Source organism: Cherax quadricarinatus, chromosome 41 (genome assembly GCF_038502225.1).
Source record: "Cherax quadricarinatus isolate ZL_2023a chromosome 41, ASM3850222v1, whole genome shotgun sequence".
In the NCBI taxonomy this organism is placed as follows: domain Eukaryota; kingdom Metazoa; phylum Arthropoda; class Malacostraca; order Decapoda; family Parastacidae; genus Cherax; species Cherax quadricarinatus.
The window spans coordinates 7,969,106-7,989,916 of NC_091332.1; positions in this window are offsets into that span (position 1 = coordinate 7,969,106).

A 20,811-nucleotide genomic window follows, 5' to 3' on the forward strand; every position below is an offset into this window, starting at 1 on the left:
AGCCAGGAGCGTGTGAGCCAGGGGTCCCAGTAACTGGAAGAAACTTCCCAGGTGCTGGTTGACTGTGTCTGGTAAGAATTAAAGTCGTGTTCAGGCACTGTCGTCTATTCCCGTCTTTTTTAACTGATAAACATGATCGCCTTGTGACATTTCATGTGATGTGCCCGAAATGCTTTGCATTTAAAGGGGCTTTTGGCATGTACACCAAGTATTATATTACTTTGTACAAACATGCATCATGTTGAAATAAATTATTATTATTATGTAAAGCCGTGTTACGATGTAAAAAAATCATTATTGAAGCTATAGATGTGGCAGGGATACCTGTGTTCATATTCTAGTATGGATAAATTGCAGCTACTACAATGGATTGTGTAAGAAGCGTGCATTCTCTTTGGGACTTGCATTAACCTTCTTAGACCAAGTAGTCTTTGACAGTAGTGGAGGTAATTGTTGCTTATACATGAAAATTATCATTACTCAGGATGGTCTGTTTTGGACCTGTCACATACAAACAGGATATCTAGCAACATCAGAAAGGATAATGGGGATATCATCACCTAAGTCAAAAACAGTATCAGATACTGACAAGTGAAGAAACAGGGTATTTACTGACAAGGCGTTTCGCTCGGGTGAGTATTTTCAATCTACATATATTTATGGGTATCAAACCACGAGTATATCCAGGCAGCGACAAGTATAGGACATTAATTATTATTATAATCTTGGGGGAGCGCTAGACCCGTAGGATTATACAGCGCATGTGGGGGGAGGGATAGAAGGTATTCAGACTCAGTTCAGGGAACTGGAGCACAGATCCAATTCCCTAGATCAAGAGCCCCTCACCAGCTTCAAGGAACCTCCCTTGAGGGGCCCTATAGGCCACAAGGATGTGCTGGTGGAATAGTCAGCACACTTACCCTCCTCAGGGTAGACAACCCTAGCTAATACGTGTTTCCGCAGAGAAGAATTTTGTTAATATAATCATGGAAGAGCGCTGAACCCGTAGGATTATACAACGCATGTGGAGGGGATGGAAGGTATTCAGGCTCAATTCAAGGAACCGGAGTACAGATCCAATTCCCTAGATCAAGAGCCCCTCACCAGCGTCAAGGAACCTCCCTTGAGGGGTGGATTATTATTATTATTATAATCAAGGGGAAGCGCTAAACCAGGAGGATTATACAGCGCCTGGGGGGGGGGATGTGGAAGACATTCAGGCTTAATTCGGGGAACTGGAGCACAGATCCAATTTCCTAAATCAAGAGCCCCTCACCAACATCAAGAAACCTTCCTTGAGGGGTGGAAAAGAACAAATGAGAGAGTATAATATACAGAGACCGGCCCCATCTTCCAATCTCTTTCTTCGGTTGTATATTTACAGGAGTTAAAAAAAAACTGTACCGAGTAAAAACTGTATTTCTTCAGCTGGATTTTATAACACTGTACCTCCGTAGCCATACTTTGCCTTCACTATTGCTCTCCGAGCCCTATATTTGCCTGAGAAAGCCATTGTTGTTTTTATTGTTTGGTTTACCTTGAAAAAAAAATGTGTTGTATTAGTGCTGCAGTCTTTATTTTTTACTAGCGTCAGAATCTGTGGCTTTGATGTGACAACCATTGGGATTATGTCCTAAGCTGACTAGGTTGGGGCATTGACTTAAGCCGGTAGGAGACAGACCTGCCTCGCATGGACCAGTAGGCCTGCTGCAGTGTTCTTCCTTTCTTGTGTTCTTATGTGGCTCCACGATGCTCATACCTTCTTTTCACTAAAAAAAAAAAAGAAAAAAAGGTAGCGTTTGTTTTGTACATTTACCATGGTCATTTGGATGTTGGTACTGCTCGACTCGCCTGCTCCCTTTCATGGGGGAAAACAGGACTGTCGTATCACTTGTTCTTATTTTAGCAAGTCTTTGTGCATTTTTAGGTGGTAATATTCGAAGTTTGCGAAACATCTGCTTTATTGAGTTCACAGCATGGTTTGTACGTTCATATCTTCATGGTTCATTAACTGTCTTCTGTCTATATCATCAGACACTTCAAATATGGAATATATATTTCTAATGTTGTTTATTGATCACGAGGTCTATATTAACAGATAATTCGTTTAATTTTGTTTCGGTGGGGAAACTGTGGTTTCAAAAGGCGTATAGAAATTGGATCTCGACTTTTGTGTGATGTCTGCATCTAAATCCTGGGTCAGTCCAGTTGCCTTTCCAGGTCCATCTGCCCAATCCTAGGGCCAGAGCTGCCACACTTGTATGGGTGTTTTCCTGAACTAAGATGGGGCGGGGGGCATAGTCAACAGGTTAGATAACATCATGAGCGCAGTAGTTTAGTAATAGCCCCATTGTCTGCCTCAGTGCTGGAGACAATGATGGGAAATGCTGGAGAGAGGAGTTGCTTGACAAGTATACGGCAGTTGTACTTTGAATTACGTTAAACAATAGGATCCATATTCTAAGAAATAAGAGCTAAAATATATGAATAGAAAAGCACTGTAATAGACATAACGAGTCATGTTTGGGTAGATCTTGCTCTCTCTCACCCATTACCACTCATACATTTTCAAAACTAGTTATCCAAAGTACTTCAGTGATTTTTCTTGGCTGTCTGATCCACTCATCTAAAACCCTAATGATAAACCAGTGATTTACTAGGTCCTTTTTGAATGTGAATTTATCCAACTTTAATTCCTAATTTTCTAAGTCAGATTATTTTGACACCTTATATCCCTATTTTTGTTTACCTTTCATTTGTGCACTCCCCTCACTTCTTCCTCATTTTTCGTATTTCTAGACTGAGTGAAGTGTTCCGAATCCACGTCCTCAGGAAAGATTCTTAATCAGCGAAACTGTCATCATTCCTTGTATGATTTGCAGAGTATTTAACCGACTTAAATGCACAATTTCCATAAAATTACTGACAAATCTGTATCACTAGACTGTGTAGAGAACACTTACAATCTGTGGACTGGGGTAACGAGGAGAGCTATCTATATGACAGCTTTCTAAACACTATACATGCTGCCCAAAGAACGTTTATTCCACATAAAGAAATAAGATGGAATAGAAATGACCCGAAATGGATGAATAATAGGCTCAAATATCTTTTAGGGCAGAAGAAAAGAATTTCTAGGCTCATCAAAAGAGTGGGGGTCATCTAATAAATCAATATATTCACAGACACTAGAGGAGATATAAAAAAGACCTGGAAAACACTCTCAGATTCTAGGGACCCACAAACTGAGAAAAACCACGAATATTGTCCTAACTAAACCTAATGAAACACCACTACATCCCACTGACACAGCTAACAAGATAAACGACTTCTTCTCAACCATAGGATCTAATCTCGCCAGTAAAATCCCACATACCAATGCCCATGCCGGGGACTACCTAGACGGGAATTTCCCTAATTCCTTCTATCTTGCACCAACTGAGCCCACGGAAGTCACCGAGATTATAAAGTCACTTAAAAATAACTCGGGGAATCTGTCTCATGTCCCACCATTACTGTACAAGCGAGCGGCCCATGTCCTTTCGCATGCTATTTCATTACTCTTTAACAAGTCACTAGAGACTAGCACCTTCCCGAAACTACTCAAGATGGCAAGGGTTACACCAATACATAAAGGTGGTGACCCTACAGACTTAAACAACTATAGGCCAATATCCAACTTACCATTGCTATCCAAAATCTTTGAGAAACTCGTGCACAGGAGACTGTATTCATTTATAACGGCTCAAAACATACTCAACCCCTGCCAATTTGGATTCAGGAAAAATAAAAGCACTAATGATGCAATCATAAAAATGCTAGATCTGCTTTACACAGCATTGGAAAATAAGGAATATCCACTAGGAATTTTTATTGACCTAAGAAAAGCTTTTGACACAGTAGACCACGACATCCTACTCCACAAACTTGATCATTACGGTATAAGAGGCCACGCGCTTGCTTATTTCAAATCTTACATTACTAATAGGTATCAGTATGTCACCATTAAAGACACAGCATCAGCAACACGGCCACTTGATACTGGAGTTCCGCAGGGAAGTGTCCTTGGTCCCCTGCTCTTCCTCATATACATCAATGACCTTCCAAACGTATCCCAACACCTGAAACCCATTCTCTTTGCTGACGACACGACTTATGTCATCTCTCACCCTAATCTTGCCACCCTCAACACCTCTGTGAATGAGGAGCTGATCAAAATATCGACTTGGATGACAGCCAATAAACTTACGCTTAACATTGACAAAACCTACTATATTATGTTTGGTAGCAGAGCAGGAGATGCGCAAATTAACATTAAGATTGACAACACTCTAATTACCAGAAATAATGGGGGCAAATTCCTAGGCTTATACCTTGACAACAACCTGAATTTCAGCACCCATATCCAGCATATAACCAAAAAAGTATCCAAAACGGTTGGGATCCTCTCCAAGATACGATACTACGTGCCGCAAAATGCCCTTCTCACACTATACCACTCACTTATTTATCCACACCTCACCTATGCTATTTGTGCTTGGGGATCAACTGCAGCAACACACCTAAATCCAATAATAACCCAACAAAAAGCTGCAGTAAGAATAATCACTAAATCCCATCCCTGGCAACACACCCCCCCACTCTTCATAGACCTAAACTTACTCCCTGTTCAGTACATCCACACTTACTACTGTGCAATCTACATCTACAGGGCCTTAAACTCTAATATCAACCTTGACCTAAAACGCTTTCTTGATAGTTGTGACAGAACCCACAGGCATAACACCAGACACAAACATCTCTACGACATTCCCCGTGTCCGACTAAACCTTTACAAAAATTCAATGTATGTCAAAGGCCCTAAAATCTGGAATACCCTACCTGAGAACTCTAGAACTGCAGACACATTCATCACCTTCAAAACTACCATTAGAAAACATCTTATCTCCCTGATACACCCTGTCAACTAACTACACGAATACCACCTGGTGGTTCACACTTACATTCACTGACTCATTTGACCATAAACAGAAATATTAATCTCAATCTTAAAATAATGAATCCTGTGATACTCCAATACTGAAACTATGTACTGTGCCAAAACAAAAGCATTTACATTGCTAAACTCACAAACTAGTATTTAGTCACTTAGCCATAATACCAACTTACCTCATAATTTGAAATATTTTACAATTAAGAATAAAACTAAGTCTGCCCGAAATGCCTAGCCATGCTAAGCGTTCTAGTGGTGCACTCTGTAATCACTATTTTTATTCGCTGCCTGACCACGGTAGAGTGCGGTTGTGCTCTGCACCCCTCTGCTGTTTCAGGCGAGCTACACCAGTTCGTCAACAGTCATTGAGTAGTGAGGACGTGTGCTGCTCATTTTCCAACATGGCGCTGCATAGCAACAGGCGCATCAACACTGTTTGCGTTGAGTTGACCCGTGGGGCTGTCACGGGAGCCACGATGGATTTGTTACTACCGGCGATTATCCGTGATACCTACGGTATCGCAAATGAAGAGATATGTGGTGTAGCACTTAATGGGACGACACGGATTTTCGTTAAAATGACGTCAGCAAATGTCTACGAAGCAGTGGTGGATAAGTATCAAGAGACCATTATAGCCGTCAATTCAGCTGTATCAGTACGTCTTCATGATGTATCAAGATACTACACATGGGTAAAAATCAAGAATGTGCCTTTTGAAGCGACTGATTTTGTTATAAAAGATGAACTACGTAATTATGGTACGGTTCATATGGCCTCTGCAGGTCGGTGGGCCGCTGGACCTTATGCTGGAAGTTTGGAGGGAACATATTCAGTCAAAATGACCTTACGCCACCCCATACCGTCCTATATTATGCTGCAAGCATTTCGAACTCAAGTATATGTGACATATGCGGGGCAACGTCGTACGTGTCGGCTGTGTGGGTCGTATGACCACATAGCGGCACAGTGTGGTAAGCGTCGTGGGAATCTCCAAATATCGCAACAGCAACAACCGGAAGAAGTCGAGGAAGTTGAGGGACGAGAACAGTCTTATGCTCACCCGTCTCGACAACGGACATCTTGGAGTGAAGAGGTAGAAAAAGCGCAGGAGAATGCTTTGGAGGATGCAAAACAGCGAGAAGAATCACCGTCACTGGACATAAATAAAGTATTGGAAGAGACTCTGCCCACTATGGGGGAAGAGGATGTAGCGGCGTCTTTAGTGAAGGCACTGGATGTTTTGTTAGACGAGTCGATCGTCAACCATGTGGAGGATCCAGGTGCAATTTTGGGATCGGTTGAACATCATGGTGAGGCGACGGATGGAAGCATTGAGTCTAGTGTGTCGCATGGTATGACGGTAAATGTAGCAGAAGTGGAGGTGCATCACGATAGTACTAAAGAAATCCCAATGCAGGTGGAGGGTAGGACGCGAAAGCGAACTGCGACCCCATCAGACTCAGACGACGTGCTTACTCCTGCCCAAAGGCCAGGAAAAAAGTCTTGGGCGGATGTACAGAGGACAGGGAACAGAGAATCCACGAAACAAGGGTTTATCAAGGTGGTTCCCAAAAAAGGGGGGAGGGATAGAGGTGGTGTAAAATGTATAAGTGAAAAGTCTATACCTAGAACGAAAGGAAAACCCCATTAATTGACTTTAAGGTTTTGACAATAAATATTAACGGTTTGAGATCTGAGCGGAAGCGAAAGTGGTTTAATGAATTTTTGGTGCGTCTAGATGTGGATGTGGTATTTATCCAAGAACACAATTACAGAATTGGATATGAGTTAGAAATGGATGGTTATGATGTGTATATGGAATATGCGACGAGGTTAAAAGGAGGCGTCGCCATTCTGGTAAAGGAAAATAGCCCGTTTGTAGTACGCCATAGTGAAAGGGGGGAGGGGAGAGTGATTAGGGTGGATGGTTTATGGGGTAGAGCACACATAAGTTTTGTATGTGTATATGGGCCGGCCGAGGGAGATGTACGACTTAAAACTCATTTTGTACAAGAGGTATTAGTATATTATCTACGTAGTTTACCAAATGTAGCGATAATAGGGGGCGACTGGAATTGTGTAATACGACGAAAAGATGTGGAGCCTCGAGGAGCAGGTTGTTGCTTGGGATTCCTGGGAGATTTATTGACGAGTGTGGGTTTAATGGATGTGTGTGGGGGGGGTGGCATGGTGGAGCATACTTTTATTAGACGAGATTATGCGGCGAGATTGGATAGAATGTACGTGTCTAGTGCGGTTACAGTGCGGAGAGTGAATGTGATAAATGTGGTTTTTTCGGATCATAGAGGAGTTGTAATGGATGTAGATATTGAGGGTGTGCCTAGAAGGGGTCCATCTTTTTGGAAATTAAATGTAAAGTTATTGAAGAGGGAGGAAAGTCTTTTGTCTTTTGGGCATATGTGGGAACGCCTTGTGGTTGAAGCACCTAGAGATGTGGATTTGGTTAATTGGTGGGAAACGATAGCCAAAAAGCGAATTAAGGAATATTATATTAGTCAAGGAGTGAGATATAGTCAGTTACAATACGGTTTCCAACGATATTTAGAGGGGCAGTTGCGCGACTGCTATGTACAAGCGAATGCTAATTATCCTGTTATAGAAATTGAAAGAATTAAGGAGCAACTACGAAATTTACAAAACGAAAGGTTTGATGGGGAAAGGCTTAAGGGTGGAATCGAAGAGGTTTTGTGGGGAGATCGGCCGTCGGCGTGTGTGTTGAGGAATCAACACAGACGTCGCAAAGCAATGGAGTTAATGGGGTTGAATGTTCAGGTAGGTATGCAGGGGTATAGAGTGAATCAGGAGTTGACGACGACGGAGGGTATGAGTGGGTATATAGATGCATGGGTTAAATTGAAAACGCAAAGTGTTGGAATAAGTGAAATTGCATTGCAGTCAATCGGTAGGTTTGTGCAGTGTGAGCTGGAGGAGCATGATCGTTTGATGTTGGGAGGGCCGATAACGGAGTGTGAGACTTGGGAGGCTTTATCTGGGGCGCAATTGGGTAAGGCGCCAGGAATTGATGGGTTGCCCAGCGACTTTTATCTTCAAAATTGGAACGTTTTAAAGGGGTTTTTGGTACGTTTATTCAATATAATGAAGCGGGATGGGGTTTTAGGGGAACAACAAAGGTTGGCTGTGGTCGTCCTAGTTCCTAAAGGCGAGCCATTAACGGTTAAAGATTATCGTGCAATCTCGTTATTATGTGGTGACTATAAAATTTTTGGAAGGATCTTGGCTAACAGAATAAAAAAAGTCCTGGGCAGAGTGATTGACAAGGGACAATATGGGGTGCCGGGCAGGTCTATGTATGAAGGTCACGGTATGATTAGAAGTTTTATTGAAGAAAGAGTAAGATTAGGAAAGGGGGGGGTATTGGCTATAGATTGGGAGGCGGCATATGATAGTGTGGAACGGGAGACGTTATGGAAGATCATGAGATGGCAGGGGTTTGGTGCGGAAATTATATCATGGGCCAAATTAATGTATCAGGAGGCAACCTTGCGTGTGCAGGTGAATGGGAGGTTGGGAGATCGAATTCAGATGGGAAGGGGTTTGCGTCAAGGTTGTCCCCTTTCACAAATTTTTTTTGCTTGTTTTCAAGATCCCTTTTATAGAGGGATAAGGGTTTTATTGGAAGCAAAGGGGATGGGTAATGTAAGGGATGGGGGAGCGGGCATTGTTGGATATGTCGACGATACGACGATTTTGGTGAGAGAAAACATGGATTTGATTCGGGTAGAAACGTTAGTGAAAGTTTTTGAAAAAGCTACTGGCATGACGATCAACATGGGGAAAACAAAGTATATGAATCTTGGAAAAGGGTCACGTGAGGACGGAATGGTTGCTGAAAGGTGGAAAACGGTGGACCAAATAAAGATATGTGGGATCGTTTATGTAAATGATTTCAAGTTAGCACAGCAAATAAATTCCGTGCGTATCGTTGACAGTGTTCTGAAGCGCCTCAGTGGTTTAAGAGCTGCTAATTTAAGTTTGCAACAAAGGGTGATTACAACGAATGTGCTATTATATAGTAAACTATGGCATGTTACGGTAATATTTCCGATACTTCGTTGTGAGTTAAAAAGGCTACAAAAAAGTGTTTTTAGATTCATTTGGGGAACAGGGAGCGAATGGTTAAGTAGAGCGGTTGTCACACTCCCGGTTGGCCGTGGAGGGCTGGGTCTTATAGATGTCGAAAAGAGGATAATAAGTATGTATTTAAAACATAGTTATAAGCGGGAGGGAGGGGTGAAAGGAGACGGTCTTCATAGAATACATCAGGATATGCGACGGTGGTGGGGGGGTAGGGAGTTCATGATAGGTGAGGCAATGTTACGGGTATTTATAAACGTGAGGGATCCTTTACATATTAAATTGAGAAATCTTGATAGGGCAGATGGTAAGGCTTTGGTAGCGGCGGTAGAAGGAGTATATCCGATGTATGATTGGCGTAATATTTGGGGGCGTTTAAACAAATTGCGTTTAAAACCTAAAGTCAGAGAAGTTATGTATAGATTTTTACATGGAATATTGCCGTCAGGAATGGTTTTATTCTATAAGAGAATACGAGAGGATGGGGAATGCAAGGATTGTGGAGGATTGGCGACTATTTATCATACGGTGTATTTTTGCGATTGTATTGAACTTATAAGGGTTTGGATGGGTAAGGTTTTAAGGTTAGTGGGGGGAGGGGGTTTGCAGGTCTTGAGGGTTTTAAGTTTAGATATAACTGGGGTGAATAAAAGGGTTGAGAATGCGATTGGGTATATGATTACGGATTATATATACATGATGTGGGCTATGAGGGAGGCGGACGTGCGTGCAAGAATTAATGCGTTGGCAGCAACTTTTTATAGGACACAGTGTAGGAATAAAGGGGTGTATGGAGGGAGATGGGAGAGAGATTTTAGTGAGGGTTATCGAAATTTCACATTAAGGGATTTATGGGATTTGCAAAATGGGTAAGGGGACACAACGGGCTATTTTCCTAGACTTGGGTGTGAGCATGGAGTGCTGTTTATAAGGATGTATAATTGAGTTTTGATATCTATGGGCAATATGGTTATTGCCCCGAGGGTTTCAGGAACTAAAAAGTTATCATTTAGAAATGTGTTGTACTACGATTGCATATTATCATTTATCATGCATAAATCATTTCAAGGACTTTATGATGAAAATTTTCAATGACTCAAATATGTTATAGGTGTCTTTAATGATTTTGATTCAAGTGTAATGTTTATAAAAAAAAAAAAAAGTTTTTCCTAGCATAAGCTACTGGTTCTTATTTTGTTATATTTTATGCTGTGTTACAGTGTGCTTTTCAGTAATATTATATTACATGTAACTACTTGCATCATTTTTTCTTAGTTCCGCTGAGATGTAAAATTTCACATCGTAGTTTTGTTTTGTTATATTGGATGTTTTTATTGTGACTTTTAGTATTATCCCGTTTCCTTCTTTGTATCCTAAATACCTATGTATGTTAAGATCTTGTGATAATCGCCTAAATTAATGTTTGAGTATCGTGGTGCTCTGTTAAGCACCTGAGATCTTAGATTTAGTCTCTCATACGTGTGTGTTGACAGGCAGAAACCTCACCTATGTGTGCTTGTGTATGTGTGTCATTGTGCGTGTTTAGTTTTTTTTTTATATCTCTTCTTTTATTGTACAATCTTTATAATTTCCAGTGTTTGATGTTTTGTATAAGTAACCTTGTTAGAGATGTTCTTTAACAAATAAAACAATATCACTGTAATGTATAGTGTTGAGTGTGAGTGTATATTCACTGTAATATACGGTGTGTTGTGTGTGAGAGTGTATTACCATTGTAATATACAGTGTGTTGGGTGTGTGTGTATTACCACTGTGCAGTATGGTATCAATATTAGGTTTCGGGTTAAGTGAAATTCTAGTGCAGTAAGCTTTTGTCGTGTATCTTTTAATATATTTCTGCTATTTGTATCGCACTGTTTTAAATAAAATATAAAAAAAAATCACTATTTTACTACATGTAAACCACACAATAACCAAATTTCTGTAAACTCAGCATTGTAATCCTTATAGAGAATAAACTTTGATTAAGAGAGAATTTAAAAAGGGGATAAGAAAAGCAAAACGGGACTATGAAATTACAGTTGCTAAGGATTCGAAAACTATCCTGAAAAGTTTTTTCCAGGTTTATAGAGCAAAAGTTAGAGAAAAGATAGGTCCCTTTAAAAATAACTCTGGGCATCTTACTGACAAGGAGAAATGAAATGTGCTCGATTTTTAATAATTATTTTCTCTCAGTTTTCACACAGGAGGACACTAACAATATCCCCATAATTAATTTTTATAGTGGGCCTGAAGAAGAAAAATTATATAATATCACAGTCACTAGTGATATGGTTATCAAACAAGTAGATCGACTGAAGCAAAATAAATCCCCTGGCCCTGATGAGCTTTTTTCCCAAGGGTTCTTAAGGACTGTAAAATGCAACAGGCTTGCTGCAGTGTTCCTCCTTTCTTATATTCAAATTATACTATTATTTCTGTATAATGATTTGCAATAAAACCATTACAATCATTGTCATCAGTATCATGCATTTCTGCATGAAGGGATAACAGAAGGAAGAAGAAACTTTCCTAGGGTTTGATTACTAGGAATTATTATTATTATTATTATAATCAAAAAGAAGCGCTAAGCCACAAGGGCTATACAGCGTGATTACTAGGAAATCCTACACCATTTTAACACTATTACCACCTAAACGATAACCCTTAGTGGAGAACAGAAGGAACAGCATGTATAAGCGTGATGTCGGGCAAGTATGGGTAGGGTTTCATCGTACTTGACAAAGCTCTACCCCGAGCGAGGCTTGGTGCTTAGTAAAAACTTCCTCTGTTATCGTGTCTATCCACACAAAATAGAGCGCTTTGACATGGTATATCATAAAGTGATATTGTTAATAGAGCTGAGGTATTTATCATATTCACTAAGTTTATTTAGAGTATCTTGCGATATCAAGATTACAAACAAATCCACAAGAAAAATTCAGATTCTTAAAGGGGTCATTGAGTGAGGCATCTTACGATCACTACCCGTGTCTGGTGATTATTTTCCCGCATTTGACGAGTAAACTAACAGGAACACCTGCGGTAATGAGGTGACATCACCTGCAGTAATGAGGTGGTGAGGTGACAACACCTGTGGTAATGTGGTGATCAGGTGATGCCTGACGTGCTAACATCACGTGCTGGGAGGTGTTGCTCCTCCTCTCCTATATTCTGAAGGACGTTGGAACACCTACCCTCACTCCACCCACCACCTTCTCTCCTTTACATACATCACATGACTCTTTCATCACGTGTCCGCACGCACGCGCGCACGCACGCACACACACACACACACACACACACACACACACACACACACACACACACACACACACACACACACACACACACACACACACACACACACACACTACAGAAAAACATATGCATAGCATGGACCTACTGGCGCATGTTAGTCATGTCTTGGGAGGCACTGACAAAAATTGACGTGTGGGAATAAAGACACTAGTATGAGATCCTTGTTATACAGCGTTTCGTTCAAGGTATCTGCTGAAGTCACAGACAGTAGATATGTTAAAAAAAGTGAGCTGTGCGGTCACCCTTTTGCTTTGAGTCATGGGGACTTTTTGACAGGCCAAGAAGAATTTGGATAGACATTGGGTCATAGTCGACTTGAATCACGAACATATTTACGACCAGCTTCAGAAAGTTTAAGTCAGTGTGGACAAAGACAAAGCCATACACTGTAGCATTATGTCTTCGTGTCCAAACATCAAACCTATCAGAGAAACTTCCATGCAAGCCTTACAGGATATAGCAAAACACCTCATTGTTAATGATAATGTATCTGAAATCTACAGGATGTATCCACATTTTGCATCGACAAGGAAGCTAGCTGTGCACACTCAACCTTACCTAATATGAACATGTACTGTGGAACGTCATGTGTGCAGTAATTATAATCATGGGGGAACGGTAAACCCGTAGGATTATACAGCGTATGGGAGGGGGCATGAAAGGATTCAGGCTCAGTTCAGGGACCTGGAGAACAGATCCAATTCCTTAGATCAAGAGCCCCTCACCAGCGTCAAGGAACCTTCCTTGAGGGGATGTGTGCAGTCAAAGGACCGTTTCTCCTTGGATAGTTTTTTCTTTAACAAATGAAGTTCGCTTTATCGCTGTTAATGTACGATCAAAATATGTGGTACCATGATGGTTACGTTGATAGTTCGGTCATTTACTACACTAAGTATACATCAAGTGCATAGTGTGAGCACTATGCGTTAATCACTTTTTTTTTTATTTTACAAAATACATAAGATAATTAAATTGCCAAAAAATATTACTAAAATTTATCCCACAAGGGAAAAAAATCAGTTACGATAACAAATCGAATATGCAGGGAGTTCACATGTAGTTCTAAGTTGATTCATTTTTTTTCTATTTTTACTGTTACTCCTTTCACGAGGAGGCGCCAAACCCGTAAGGAGGTCAAATAGCACCCTGGGGGAATGGAAGAGCATCCAGGCTTGATTCAAGGAATTGGAGCACAGGTCCAATTCCTTGGATCAAGAGCCCCTTACAGGCATCAAGGATTATCATAAAGAAGCGCTAAACCCATTAGGGTCATACATCGCTGCTCGGTATCAAGGAACCTCTCTGTATGTTCGAATCAAGAGGTGATACAGGTCATACAGCGCTGCGAGGCATGGAAGGAAAATATAACAGAGGTAAAGTTACTAAGGGCGGTGAGAAGTGCTAAACGAAGTATAGTGAAAGTTTGTGTAATAAATCTGTTGTTGTGAAAAAGCAAAGGGGTCTATGTCAGAGGTGGAGCCGTCAGCGAGGAGGGAAGATAAAGTAAGGGTGTTAGGGCGGTAGACGTCTACCAGCATGACCGCTGGTAGACAGGACAATCTAACAGAATATGGCAAACTGGAAGAGGCAAGTAAAACCAAACGAAAATGTAAGATCAGAGTTGCAAGGAAATGTAATACAAGTCATTAATGTTTCTTGCAGGTACACAGGAAAGAAGGGATGGAGGGACTGAAGGAATGAGCCTTGAAGAGAGGGAGGGACTGAAGGAATGTGCGTAGAAGGGAGGGATTGAGAGGGAACATTGAAGGAAGAGGGAAGTAGAGTTGGAGTTAGATTGCAAGTGTTTGCAACATTGTGCAAGAGCTGTATCATGTGTTATTGCAGTACTTGTGATGCAACATACACACCCTCCATCACTCATTACACTAACACGCAACACCTGCAAATGTAAATAATAATAATAATAATAATAATAATAATAATAATAATAATAATAATAATAATAAAATTAATATTTAAAAATAAAATAATTATTCCATGCCTCCTATTCCATTTTCCTCCCACATTTCTCTCTCCATAGTATATATTGTGTAAATGTGTATATCTTACATATTTTCAACTTACTGTTATTCGTTGGACAGCGTTAAAACTATATGGAACATAGAGCTCCAGAGGAGTGGTAGTTAATCAGGTCTGATCCAAGATAGGGGAAGCTAATTCCTTTGGTCGAGAGCCCTTCACCAGGACGGAGGCACCGCCTTGAAGGAAGACCTGTTGGTAGATAATAATTTATTATAATCAATGCCAGGCGCTAAACTGATGGTAGATAAGAGACGCTGAGTGTATGTTTCTGAACTCACGACTGATACCAGAGACACTTGTTAAGATTAAGCGACCTCTTTGAACCTCCTTGTTTACACGTCTTACACTATTATTAAATATCGTTTAAGGTTTGACCTGCTGTAGGTCCCTGTATTAATCTTATGTGTTCTTACTAGGAGATTTTTTTTTTATTTCAGCATGCAATGTTTGTACAGAGATGAGTGACATTTAGTTGTCCATGCAAGAAGCCTGTAGTTATGCAGAACATTTCTAGCAATGTACGACAGTGTATCTGAAGATATTAGTATATACATATTCTAGAATCTAAATGATAAGGGTGAGACCCGCAACACCCAGGTACTCTGCTTGGTGAACAAGGGTGCGACCCGCAACACCCAGGTACTCTGCTTGGTGAACAAGGGTGCGACCCGCAACACCCAGGCACTCTGCTTGGTGAACAAGGGCAGCAGGTGTAAGGCAACAAGCCCAACGTTTCCCCTTATCCCAGGTTGATTATTATGATCAAAACAAAGCGCTAAATCTACTACGGTCATATAGCCTTCCCGGGTTGAAACCCATGGTCTGTCCGTTGTAAGCCGAAGGCGCTACCATTTGAGCCACTAAAATATGCAGTGAATTATTGAAACTGTGAACAATGAGACATTTTTTTATTACCAGAGGCTATGTAAGAGTGTATATACATATATGTCTCAAACAGCAGCTAATGTATGGTTTTCGGCGTATATACGCTGAGAGTTTAATCCCTATATCAGGAATTAAAGTATTCTTGAATGGCAGTAAACAGGAGACATGCAGCCTTATTGACTCTCGCGTAGTCGATAGTCTTTAAACTTTATTAACCAACCAGCCATCTCTCAACATGTACATGGTTGAGCATTATATATACTACAGAAACTGTCTCGCGTGCGGCTGTTGTGTTATCTTGTTAACAAGGCGTTATATTTACATAATATGATATGCTAAGTGAGTGGAAATCTATAATGAGGTGGGAGGCGAGCAAGCAGGAAGGCAAGGGACGATAGCGAATGTCTATTTGTTTACCTATTTATAGTTACTCGAGGGAAATCGACACGAATGTGTTCACATAGGACACCTTTATTAAAGACGTTTCGGTGTTAATATCTTGATCATTTCAGTCCTTAGACCTTGAAGTGATCAAGGTCCAAGACCGAAACATCTTGAGCCTTCAGTGAATGCAGGCGTGTTTATTTTCTTTAGGTTGTCGGCAGTCATTTGCCTTTTTACCAGTTATTATAATAAAATATGAAGCGCTAAAGCTACAAGGGTCATACAGCACCATATATAGTTACTTGACCATTGTTGCTGTTAAAAAAAAGCGCCAAACCCTTGTGGGTCATACAGTTCTGCAATGGAAGGTCAGTATTTTCGTCAGTTTAGGAGTGGAGGGTCAGTAACGAGTGCGAAATGGGAGTTATACATAGTGCTATAGATTAAGATACACTTTTTCTTTAATTTTGCATATCTGCCGATGTTAACATTTCTGTTTAATAAAAAACTAAATTGAAAACTATTTTTGTTGTCCCCACTGTAAAAGCTTTCCCGGTTATAAATGGAATTGTTTTGAAATTTCTAAAAAATCTGGTCATTATTTATATATTTGAAATATTTAGTTACTTTTTCCATTCACCATTAACGTCTATCTTTTTTAAGTAATAATTGTGATTTGATGGAAGTGTGAGTTAAGGGCTTTAGATAATTATAGAGGACCAGAGGGAGATAATGTCACCCTGGTTACCTTATGGGGAGACATGTGAGGAGAAAGTGATGGTGGCTTCATATAGACTGCTAATGGCCCTTAGTAGATCACGAGGATAGCTGCTGCAGACGTTAATGCTTTCGATCACTGTAACAGATGCGATAGTTACCATGTATCAATTAATCTTATATACCACGACCGTAGCTACAACTCTAGTGCTGTTGATAACATGGACGGCTCTGCCATGAGCACCGGTGGGCCTGGCAAGTAAGCGGATGGGTAACAGCGTGGATACAGTCTTGTTATTGCCAGTTGGGACCTTGATAAACCACGGGTTATCCTGTCTGACACAGATACAAACTTGCCTAAAATAATAATGGATTCCAATATGGGCATCAGGAAATTACACGAAAACTGCAAGCTTTAGATAAACTGAAATACCCTGAAGTGCGCTTAATAAGCTGGCAAAAGAAAAACACAACAGATGACCTTTTGAAAGCCTTGATGAAGGAACACAATGACGTGAGTAGGGTACCTTATTTAATAAAGGCGTAACGTCGACAATAGCGACAACTGGAAACATACACTAATAAAGGCCATTATAGATACCTGAACGTAACAGAAGTCCAGATACGTGAGCATTATTGGTCATCAACCATACATATTACAGGTACTGGTATTCTTGTATCACTGTAGCCATCGAGAGCACATCTGCTCTTCAGTTTCAAATAAACATTTATGCCAAACATATGCCAACTGCAATTAATACTGTGAAGGAGGAACCATGGGACACAATATTAGGGTCATGTAAATACTTTCTCTCATATATATTAAAGACTGATTTTATAGACAAGCTAGCTAAACAAACAAGCCATCTATAAATCAGATGCTTTGGTCACAGAAATATGTCTGAGAAATACTAGGATGAACTCTAACAGCTTCAAAGTAGGACAACTCAGTACGATCATGTCACAGGTCCTGATAAGAAAGAGTACTCTGATGTAGCAAGGAAAAAAACAATTATTGCTAGACTGAGGTTTGAGTACATACATGTGAACATTTACTAATAACAGCGACTCTTCAAACAGTGTAAAGTTTGTGGGCGATCTGGTATATATTATATGTTCTACAAAACTATCACGAAGATATCTTCAATATTGATTTAATAAGATCCATATTATAGCCACTATATTATGGTTCTCCAGGCTGTTGAAATTTATCTGCAATACTGACAATCTTTGAACAACTGAAAATCCATTAAGGCATTATTCATAATTATAAAGCTGACGTTAAAATCTAAATAATAACTAACGCCTAAGACAGGTTCAGAAATGTCTGATAAAATAGCTTCTTTAATGTTAAATTAGACACATGTGCAACTCTTGGGTATCTTTATTGAGGAAACGTTTCGCCACACAGTGGCTTCATCAGTCCATACAAAGGATAAACTTGAAGAACAGGAGGAGAATGAGGTAATCAGTCCCTCAACCTTGAGTCGATGTGGTCAGTCCATCAATCTTGAATAGAATACGGCATATGAGCGGAGAAGCAGCTTATAAACCGTTTGGCAGGAGAGGTGCAGCAGTCGTAGGTGGTGTCACATTTGTCCAATGTGGAAGTAGGTCGTGCCCAAGGGTTAGGCAAGCGAAGAATTCCCAAGTATTAAGATCCCAAGAAGTAGCAGTGTCTGACAGGATTGTAGATGAATCCTGTCAGACACTGTTAAGCTTCTGCCACTTAGTTGTCTAGGTCGTTCCGCTTCCTGACCACTTTAGGCTAAAAAAGTATTTCATTACATCCCTATGGCTCATCTGTGATTTTAACTTCCAGCTGTAACCTCGTGTGTGTGTGTGTGTGTGTGTGTGTGTGTGTGTGTGTGTGTGTTCCAGAAGAACATCAACATAAGACACAGTAACAAATTCATTAGGTCAACACGATGTTGTGATAGCTCTTATCTCGAGCCCGTCAACAGTGAGAGCTGATGCAACTTCATCTAATCTAGGTGACTCCCTTACTCTCTCCCTCATGTGACTTTCTCACCCAGGTGACTTTCTCATCTACTTAAAAGACGCAATTCTGTCGTAGAAAAAGTCTCCCGAGGCTAAAAGGGCATATACGATTTTTTAAGAGATAATAAGACACTCCTCGAAACATGATTTTCATGGCCCATGTAGGTCGAAGTTTTCAAACGAGAAGAGGTCATTAGATTACAGTCATTAAAAAAAGCATTGATCAAGAAACACACAGATAAGTGAAGACAATCTGTTATCACAGACAGGACTGTTGTCCATCGAAGAGAAGGTGGAGGTCCTTGTGGCTGGTGAAGGGTTCTTGATCCAAGGAATTGGAGCTAATTGCTAGAGTCACTAGCAACCCTGACAAAGTCAGACGAGGGATGAAATAAAGTTGCTGTCCTACCACTCTCTGCGAGGCTTCATTTGTTCACAGGCGGCATAATTCAGAGTGAAGCCTACGTGTGGCTTGTTATTGTCCACAGTTCGTCCTCTGCTTGAGGCTTCCTGAAGCCACTCATCTATTGTTTCTCATTTTTTTTTTGAGTGCTGATAGATAATTTGACCGTATATCCTCCACTCGATGAACAGAAATTAGTATAAAAATACGAGAAAGACTTGAATACCAAACCAGCTTCCTGGAAACTTGTCAAAATATCCGCTGTACACCGGCCTGCTCAACACCTCACCGCTCTGCGTAAATGAATCCATCTGTTGCATTAAAATATACTGTAATGGATGCTTAAAATTCCACGGGTTGAAGCTGGTTGTCTCTTCTTTGAGAATTAACTAACCTTGAGTTAGACCACTGGTGTTTTTCCAGAGAGCAGACACTATTGATGGGGAAGAAATGATAGGCATATCAATGCTGGCATATGTGAGGTTCTAATGTTTGCAAAAAATAAACTTAGGATATATAAACTAAATAATGTAGCCTACAACTTAAGGCTAACCGGATGCGAAAAGACTTGGGCAGAAATCTGAAGTTTAGGCGACAATGAGTAAGTGTTCGCAACGGCATCATAACACAAGCATAAATAACAGAATTCCCAAGGTTATACTACCACGCTACGTCGTAGGCAAGTGACAGCTCTGGTCTCCATGACACAGAGGAGACAGATATACTGAAAAATCACTCAGAGTAGGATGAAAAGCTCGCCTTTAAATTGTTATTCTTTCCTACGATGACTGACGAGGAGCTCTGAGCTAACATTCATTTGACCTGCAGGCTCTCGGGGTGTCAGGTTTGATCCGAGGAAAGAGTGGATAGACACGATTCTTTGGATCAAGAGCCCTTCTCCATCAAAGAATCCTCTCCTTCGCCCCCCCTCCCCGTCGTCTCATCCTCCTTGGATGCATCTCTGCATTAGGCAGCCTTTTCTTTCTGTTTCAGTCACTGCGACTTTCAATATGCCATTAATCCATTACATTTGAAATAAATTAAATTTGATATTTGTAAATACACATTTCATAATGCATATAAAGTCTCTCGTTAATAATCAACAATATAATTTAATATCTGCAATTCTTCCAAACACGATTTGGCATCTTCATTCTCGGATGGGGAATTTGTTCTTCCGGAACAAAAGAAAAACTGAATCTTAGTTTGTATATTAAAGCACACGACAAGCCTTCATCCGCCTATTATTATCACTTACTCGATTCACGTACAATTCGAACTGTAGTACCTGAGGTAGGCATGTGAGGGTATGCTACTAGGTCCGTCCAAGGTCATCTACATTTTGCCTAGGGAATATTCTCATTAGCGGCGTCTACAACGCTTCTGTAGTCACTCCTTATAATTTGCAGAAGCATCACAAAAAAAAATCACATTTTTTCTTGTATAAAATATGAAACGAAAAACTTCTTTTCTCTTTCCTTCCTCTCATTCTTTCTACCCCTCTCTCTTTCTATCATTTATAGATGAGGGTGAAGAGAGCGTGGGTTCCTACTGATACCAGACAAGGATAAAACAGCTTTCACTCGTGTTGACACATCTTTCTCTGTGAACTCCGTAAATGCCGACTTACTGACTTAAAAGAACAAAGTAGACTGTAAATGCTATCACAATTGGCTATTTCTTAAACACCGTTTATTACAAGCTAATTAAAATCCAGAAAATTCTTGTATTTTGCAAGGTGAATTGCAGCTGATCTTACCTTGACGTCTGGCGGTCAGAAGATAACAGAGTTGAGACTAGAGACATTTAAGCGGAGCCATACTCCGGAAGTAGAAGTCATAGCTCTCAGTTTTTAGGTTGTCCTTAGAATTTATATAGCTATTCGTGTATTCATTTACCTCTATGTATGAGCTTAACATGATCTCTCTCTATAACATGTAATTTTAA